This window comes from Chelonia mydas, chromosome 10 (genome assembly GCF_015237465.2).
Source record: "Chelonia mydas isolate rCheMyd1 chromosome 10, rCheMyd1.pri.v2, whole genome shotgun sequence".
Lineage (NCBI taxonomy): Eukaryota > Metazoa > Chordata > Testudines > Cheloniidae > Chelonia > Chelonia mydas.
The window spans coordinates 73,447,117-73,455,844 of record NC_051250.2 but is presented as its reverse complement, the minus strand read 5'-3'; the positions used below and the strand labels follow the sequence as shown (position 1 = coordinate 73,455,844).

The window sequence follows — 8,728 nt, the reverse complement described above, 5'->3', positions numbered from 1 at the left end:
ACAAACTTCCTTTGAAAGGTAGAAATAAAATGACCATCCATCTACTAAGACTTCACTAACAAATTGTTTAAACTCTTTACTGAAAGAATATTTGTATCCCCACAAGAAGTTTTGAAATCTGGAACAAAATATTACCTGTTGGCCAGATGCTGATCTCAGCTACTCATGTAGAAATCCAGATTAACTTCACTAAAACTAATGCTGTTACTCTAAATTTACATAATTGTAATTGAGATCCCATTCTGGGCTAGCTAGCGTATTTGAATAATTATTTAATAGGAATTACTGAATCCTTTTTTGATTTAAAAATGTTATTGGATATTTCAAAATGCTAAAAGGCCAGAAAAATACAGTTTTAATCACAGCTGTGCGTAAAAGGTAGTACAACTCAAAAGAATATTTGGCATATAGGGAAACAAAAAAAAAGCAGATTATGCTTTCTTCCATTTGGCTCGTTCAGTCTGTTTAGAACAGAACGGCCATACTGAGTCAGACCAAAGGTCCATCTAGCCCTGTATCCTGTCTTCCGACAGTGGCCAATGCCAGGTGCCCCAGAGGGAAAACAGAACAGGTCATCATCAAGTGATCCATCCCCAGTCGCCCATTCCCAGCTTCTGGCAAATTACACACCTTTCTGTGTTGTTTGGTCTATTGTATCCATTGAGAGAGCCCAGGATGCAGTAAACACATTACAAAGAAAATCAGCATGCATTTGAAATTAAAATGAAATTTAGCATATTGTTTAGAGAGATGCAGAATGATCTAATGCTACTGTTATCTGAAAGAAACACAGGCTGATCAAAATTGATAATCATTCCTCCATTGAGGGACTGAGAAAACTTTAATTAAGATAATCTACTAGAAGGTCATAATGTTTCATGTGTGACTAATTATGACTGACAAAAATATTAATTTTAACAAACGTCAATTTGTAAATTGCCTGTTATTTGTAGAATAAAAGACATATAGTGTGTGTGTGTGTATGCACCATTTATAGTAAAAACATCATCTAGATTTTTAGATACCCTATAACATTTCATGTAAAGTTTTCTGCTGTCAAACCAATGTGTATAAATATTGTACTATTTTTCGCTATTATTTGTATTATGGTAGCACCGGGAGCCCCAGTCATGGACCAGAACCCCATTGTACAAACACAGAACAGGAAGATGGGTCCTGTCACCAAAAGCTTACGATCTACGTATAAAACAAGAGATTACAGATGGATACAGTCAGATAGGTGGAAGAGTACAGTTAAACAATGAGAGAACATTGGTAAATATGATAGACCATGGTATGAACACCCCAGCATCCTAACATACCATCCTAACGTTGTGATGGTTTTTGTAGACATATTGGAAAAAGAGAGTTTTAAGGCAGGTTTAATGGAGCATAATGACTTAGTTTTGCAGATGTCTATGAGGAACTCCTTGCAAGTGTGAGGGGTAGCATGGGATAAAACATAAAGGTGTTTGTTTGAAAACGCAGTAAGTGGGCAGTGGAGCCTGATTAGGTTTAGCTGACCTCTCGATACTGAGTGAGAGATGAGACCCTGAAGGACCCTGAAAGTAAAGACAAGTAGCTCATGTTTGCTGTAATAGAGAAAGGGAAGCTAGTGGAGGGGTGCAAAGAGAGAGGTGTTATGGTCAAAGCAACAAGCTAGAAAAATGATTTTGCAGCAGCATTCTGAATGGATATGAGCAGTGCAAGATTGCATTTGTCTAGGCAAGAGAGAGAGGGATGTTGCAGTAATTGAGACACAAGAACCTTGGTGAGAAATTTAGCTGTCTGGATGGACAGGGGCTGGTCTACAGATGCTCCCCGGGTTACACAAGACCCAACTTACCCAAATCCACACTTATGGAAAAAGTTTGGTAAGCTAGAAATAGGAGGCTGGTTTGTTTGTTTGTTTGTTTGCATAATGGTCGGGTATATGTTTCTGACTTACGCAAAATTCGAGTTACGCAAGGCGTTCTGGAACGGAATGATTGCGTAATACGGGGAGCTCCTGTATACTACAGCTGTAATTTGACCTAAGTTACACTACTTCAGTTATGTAAGTTACATAACTGAAGTTGACATAACTTAGGTTGACTTACGGCGGTGTCTACACCACACTATGTCGATGGGAGATGCTTTCCCACCAATTTACCTTACTCTTCTCGGGGAGCTGGAGAACAGGAGTTGACAGGAGAGCACTCTGCTTCTGTCATCTCCTCATTCTATAATACAATAAATATGTATCTTTATTCGATGGAAATATCCTTCAGTATAGTGACTGAATTAATTAACAGTGATCTTTTGCTCTATTTTTTCTTTTGTAAAGTGTGGTTCTGCTCTGAAGAAATGGCATTGTGTGTTCAATGTTTGCTGCTCAGTGACTTCCAGATCCAATGTGCACTGTTGATAAGTAAAAACTGTTATTTTTCTAACTGATCACACTACAAATGCAACTTAAGACCTGAAAGTCAAGCTGTGTTCTTTCTGACTCATGCATTATTATCACTAGTAATAAAGTTTCTGTTGATCAGTTTCTGCCTGTCTCTCACTCTTAAGGCTATATTGTCTCTGCCATGCTAACACAAGTAGGAAGTAATAAAAACTTACTTTTGCCCCCATATTTTGTAAAAGACTATGAATCTGAAAAAACACAGGAGCAGGTCTTTTGAGAATACAGGTGCTATTTTACATAGTCTTTTTTTTTTTTAAGAGTAGCACTGTACTTTGGATTCTGAATGAAGCTCACAACTGAACTTCAGAGATGGGGAAATTGAACCCCGTGCAGAGGCTTATCACGAAGCCTATGCACCACTTAAGTTCTGTAGAAACTTTCAGACTATGGCTCAAGTGGAACTTAAGTCATGCATAGTCATTGTGTGGGCCATTTGCACAAAGTGAATTGTACCCACAGTACGTTTAAAAATATATATAACAGCAGCTCATATCTTTTCATTGGCTTAGTGACTATAATTCATGTACTTGCCTCATCACAGATTAGTTTTATCTTTGTTTCTATAATGTTTTTGAATGTTTCTGCAATATCATTATCAAATGGCTCACCATAAGAGGCCTTCTCCATTTCAACAACTGAGCCTTCATCACTTAATCTTGGATTCTCAATTATTTTTATCTCATCTGGACCTATGTCTCCTTCGGGGGGAGGGATAGCTCAGTGGGGTTTGAGCATTGGCCTGCTAAACCCACGGTTGTGAGTTCAATCCTTGAGGGGGCCATTTAGGGATCAGGGCAAAAATTGGGGATTGGTCCTGCTTTGAGCAGGGGGTTGGACTAGATGACCTCCTGAGGTCCCTTCCAACCCTGATATTCTATGATTCTTAGTTGAGTCAGAAAAGACTACAGCCACAATCCAATCTGACAAGATAAACTGTATAACCAAGCAAAGTAAATGATTTTATACTAGTATGCTCACACTTTTAATAAGTTACTACTTGTCTAATACATTCTTAGCAATAATGTATGTAATCAACCATCTCAAATTGTGAGAGTTGGGAAGAACTTCTGTTCACTATGCCACGAAGAGTGTAAAGGTCTTTAAAATGATGAAAATCAATGGCCTTGTTGATGTATTGTCCAGATCCATTGTTGTTGATACAGTGAACTGATATTATCATAAAAGATCAATTTTTGACTTGAGGTTCTCTCACCTGTGTTGATTGCCACATTTTTCACATATTTAAGCTACTGACATTCAGTAAGATGCAATGATGTAGGTTAGTACCCCCTCCTGATATTTCATTCTAGTTGTTCATTTCCAGCCACAACTTCAAAATTATTTTGATAACTATGAAAAGCTCTGAATGACCTGAATCTACGAATGGTGGCTCCACAACCAAACCATGAATTATAGCATTTTTACTTTAAGTTGGAACAAATCTTAATTTATCATCATCATCAAAACTTATTTCTAATAATAAAAATAAAAATTTATTTCTAAACCAAAAATGTTCATGATGAAGGCTTTCAGGTTTTCAAATATTTCCACTTTTTTCTTAAAACAAAACATTCTGAAATATCTAATTATTGTTTTTTTTCCTTTTTCACTATTTTTTCCATTACGCCACTAACTGCAACAGAATGATTGGTATATATAGGTCCCCCCCCGCAACTTTCATTATTATCATTTTTCTAGTTTCCGCTCTGACTTTTACAAATCTTTAAATTTGGAGAAGTTACATAATGGAAAAAAAGAAAAATGAAAGTCTGTAACTCTCCAGAGTGGCTGAGTTAGGTTCAGTTTTCCTTCTGCCACTCTAACTTTTCCAAAAAACCCACCAAACTCTGGATATCCTTCATATCTATTGTACTGAATACCAAAAAGAAAAACAAGAGAAAAATGGACAGAAAGGGGGAACAGTGAAATTCAAAATTTAGATTTTGTAGTGAAAACATTTGAAAAAATGTTCCATTTTGAACCTTACAAAATGGTGATAACTTCAACATTTTGATTTTTTTCATGAAATTGTGTTTTCCATATTTCAACCAGCTCTTGTCTTGAGACTGATCATTATGAGAAATCCTGAAACTCCAGCTGTTTGCATCACTACGGTTGTCTCAATTCTGCTTGGCTTGGATTCTTCTATTACAAGATACTATCCACAGCTACACTGTGTCTCTTCTGAATTGATTGTGGTTTTCTGCTGCATATTTTGAGTCTACACAAGTCAAATGTACATTGGATTCATCAATCATTGGCCTCATGTATCACTAATGCTAACTACTACATAAAGTGACTCATCTCTTAATTATTCCAAATACCAAGTGAGTATTCTTGTGACAGGACAATATGAGTTTGTTTGGCATAGTAGTGATTAGTATAAAGTGGACTTGCAAAATGATCATGAAACTGTATCCTGGCACAAACCTTATTTACCCATCTCTACTATGATGGTGATAATGGTAGAAAAATCTAATTGTAGTTCACTTGCTCATTAATAAATTATCCCCAAAGAACTAGTATTTTCTTAAAAGTCATAACTTGAAAAATCTGACAATATTGAAAATACAGTAAAATGTTTATTACAATATTCAAATAGTTTGACAAACTGATTAATAAACAACCTCATGAAGAGTCTCGAGGCAAATGACCCACACCAAAGGGTCGTGGACAACAATTTTTGGAGGGGGAGGGAGGAGGACTTATCTCTTTGGAAGGAGGGGGGCTTACATCTTCTGATTGTATTTGATTTTTCAATACTGTAATTCAGTATAATAATGATTAAGAATATTACCACTTTGTACTTCAATAGCACCTTCCATTCGTTAATGAATGAATGAATGCTACTTTATGATACCCCTCTGGTATAGATAAATGGAATCATCCCCATTTCATAAATGGGGAAAATTGAGGCACAAAAGAGATTAAGTTGCATACTCATGGAAATACAGGAATTCGGACACACCCAGGAATAGAACCCAGTAGAATTGATTCCAGCTGGTGTGAGATTGCCACAAGAACATTCTTTCTTTTACTTTACATGCAGAAGATGCTTGTTGTTTTTAGTGAAATCAAGACAAGGTGGGTATCCAGTTGTGCCCCATTCAAACCTCTGAACACCAGAAACAACAATCTATTTAATTTTTCTTTTACATTAAGGCGACATGTTGCATGCCAATCATGCCTATATAGAACTTAAATCAACCATACCTAACATAGTTGTTCTTTCCCTTGGCTTAAAGATATGAGTTCTATTAATCCAGTTGGTGAAGTGCTAGAGTAATGTAATATCAGCCTTATCAAGTGAAGTGCTAATTAGACAAACAGCTCTATAACCTGGTGTACTTTTCCACAGTTTTACACAGCTAGATGCTGTGGCGTTGCCCAGCCAGAGCATTCAAACAGTGAAACAACAGACATTTCTCCCTTTCTTTGTTTTAAGGGCATATCCTGACTTTTTGGAAAAAACAACAGGAAATGTATAGTTATGGGCGAGGAAGGATGGGCTGGCAGCTACGGCCCTGGGTGGGGAGTCAGGATATCTGAGTCCAATTCCTGGCTGTACCACAGACTTCATCTGTGACCTTGGGCAAGCTATTTAATCACTCTGTGCCTCAGTTCCCCATTTGTGAAATGGGGATAGCGAGACTTCTTTTCTCCTGTTCTTTGTCAGCCTTGTCTATGTACAGTGTCAACCCTCTGTGGAATGAACCTTTTCCTACTGTCCATACGTGAAGCATCTAACACATGATGCTCTGATCTCAGTTGGTCCTCTAAGTGCTATTATAATGCAAATAATTAATAATAATGGACCAGATGAAAAATCTCTGCAACTATCAAAGATACTGAGCAGTCACTGAACCCTTCTCAGATATCCCTGTAGCTAGAGGTTAGTGGGAGGGCATTATTTGGTATTGCCACATATAAATTCAGTCTTTCCTAAAGGCTATATGGATCCTTTAAAAACAATAGACAAAGCTTTTCTTGTGAATCTAAAATGTTTTTGAATGTTTCTTTTCATCCACTGCTCCAGATATGACTCTGTCCATTTCATGGTCAGGAAAGAATGGAAATGCCTGCCAGAAAAATCACAAATCAAAAGAAAATGGTTTATGAAGCAAAGAGGTGTCTTTTCCAAAGGCTCTCTCTCAAATTATAGGACAATTAGTGTGCGTGGGGCAGATATTATGAACTCCTAACTGGTCTTTGCAGATACTTGAATGGCCTGATCCAAACCGCATTGGTATCAATGGAAAGACTTCCATTGACTTCAGCTGGAATTTGCATCAGGCCCTATGTTTATATCTAATCCTTGTATTAAACAAGTCTAGTCCACTTGTAACTGTTAGGACTATATCTAATCAAGTTTCTAAAACATATTTAGACAGAAATATCCTTGGCCTGAATGATTCTCTTTCTGCATCTGTTTCCCCAGAACCTGTCAAAAAAAAAAATAATCAAAGGCTAGTACTTAGATAAACAATATCAAGATGCTTGAGTACTAAGCAGTGATAACATTTTACCTTTGTTTGCTGTGAGAAAGAGGGTTGTACATAAGCCCCACAGAGTTTTAACTTTCACCAAGTTAAATAAAGGTTTAGTAAATGGCATTCGTGCCCTTTTAACCCCCAATATCCAGAGTGCATCCTGTGTGACCATTCATTACTTATGAAATGGCTGTAATTTATACCAAATGGGGTAGGTGAATTCAAACAGAAAGATACCATCAATGATAAAAAGATAACACTTCTCTGTAACAGATGCTTCATTTTATGATGGAAATGGGGAAGCTGAATGCTGCAGGTGCCGGGCTGACATTAGGTCTGTGGAGAATCATTAGAGCCTCCTTAGAGAACTAGGTTTACTCTGTGTTTAATCAGCCACAGTCAGAAGAAATGGCTTCATTTCAGCTTGATGAGAGCCAGATTACAAAAGGAAGATAGATGGCCAATAAGGTTCATCACTATAAGCATATTGTCTTAATTTGAAGAAACAAGCTGGCATCCTGTGCTGAGGAAAAAGTAAAGTGCAATATGGCAAGTATCAAAACCCAGTTATTTCAAGTCTCTGTGCTCCCCATAATGAGAATTTCTTGGTTGTTCTTCTTTTAACCAATATTTTTTTTAAAAAAAACAAACAAACAAACAAATAAAAATGCAACACACCACAAACTGCCAAAGTTACTCATGAGATTCCAGTGCTTTAGGTTCCAAAAGGCTGAAGCTTCTTGAAATATTTTGCTCATCTTAACAATTCTCCAGACGTATATATTTGAGTTGACTGTTGATCAAAATGGTCTCTGCCCATAGTATGAACATATACCTTCTAAAAGGGTCGAGGTGAAACCATCTATCAAAACCTCCCAAGACAGTCACGGTTCAATTGGAACAATGAAATGGTCAGCCAATATGGGGATGCTTGTGCCAGCAGGAAAAGGTACTTTCAAAGGAGGTGGACCTAGACCAGCGAACTCATTCCCACAAGAGACAGTTTGTTTACTTGCAGTGTCCGCAGGTTCGGCCGATCGCAGCTCCCACTGGCCGTGGTTCGCTGTCCCAGGCCAATGGGGGCTGCGGGAAGCAGCGAGGGCCGAGGGATGTGCTGGCTGCCACTTCCCACAGCCCCCATTGGCCTGGAATGGAGAACCACGGCCAATGGGAGCTGCAATCGGCCGAATGTGCGGATGCTGCAGGTAAACAAACCATCCTGGCCCACCAGCGACTTTTCCTGAGGGGCCGTGGGCCAAAGATTGCCGATCCCTGATCCAGATCTTGATTTGCAGAGGTGCTGAGCACTCTCAGTTTCATTTGAAGTAAATTAGGAAATGTGGGTGCTTAGCACTTCTTAGAATCAGGACAGCAGTAAATGCTCCAAAGAGATTACAGTCTAAGGACCGGATCCAATGGCGTTGTTTCCTCTGACTTAATGCGCTTTGGATCAGGCTCTGAAAGATGAAAGGGTGAAACAAATGGAGTAGGGCTACAGGGGGATGGGTAACATTATTAATCAGCTGTTTCAGCATAGTTTGTGTGCACAATTTGTAGGTATAATAAGCAGGAATATGCCACCTGCTTAGCTGTTATCAGATGGCAGATTTCCATACGCATCATGGCAGAGGGCAGTTTTAAGGAGGAACTGGAGGGAGGCTACTGTGGTTGCTTTATGGAGCTCAAGGAGGTGTTTTCAGGCAGCATGAGAGCATGATGGTGCTTAAGGGAGAAGTGGATAATCAAGGTTGGCTGAGCAATGGAGGGGGTTGACATCACACTGACA

The 8,728-nt window shown here is 38.5% G+C and overlaps 1 long non-coding RNA gene across 1 annotated transcript; it reads left to right on the top strand.

Annotated features, from left to right (window-relative positions):
- The first annotated feature begins 878 nt into the window (after positions 1 to 878).
- On the top strand, positions 879 to 5,111 carry LOC122461887. The gene is made up of 3 exons (XR_006284128.1): positions 879 to 1,275; positions 2,327 to 2,410; positions 4,505 to 5,111. It is a non-coding gene; the product is annotated as an uncharacterized LOC122461887 (long non-coding RNA).
- Positions 5,112 to 8,728: the final 3,617 nt, after the last annotated feature.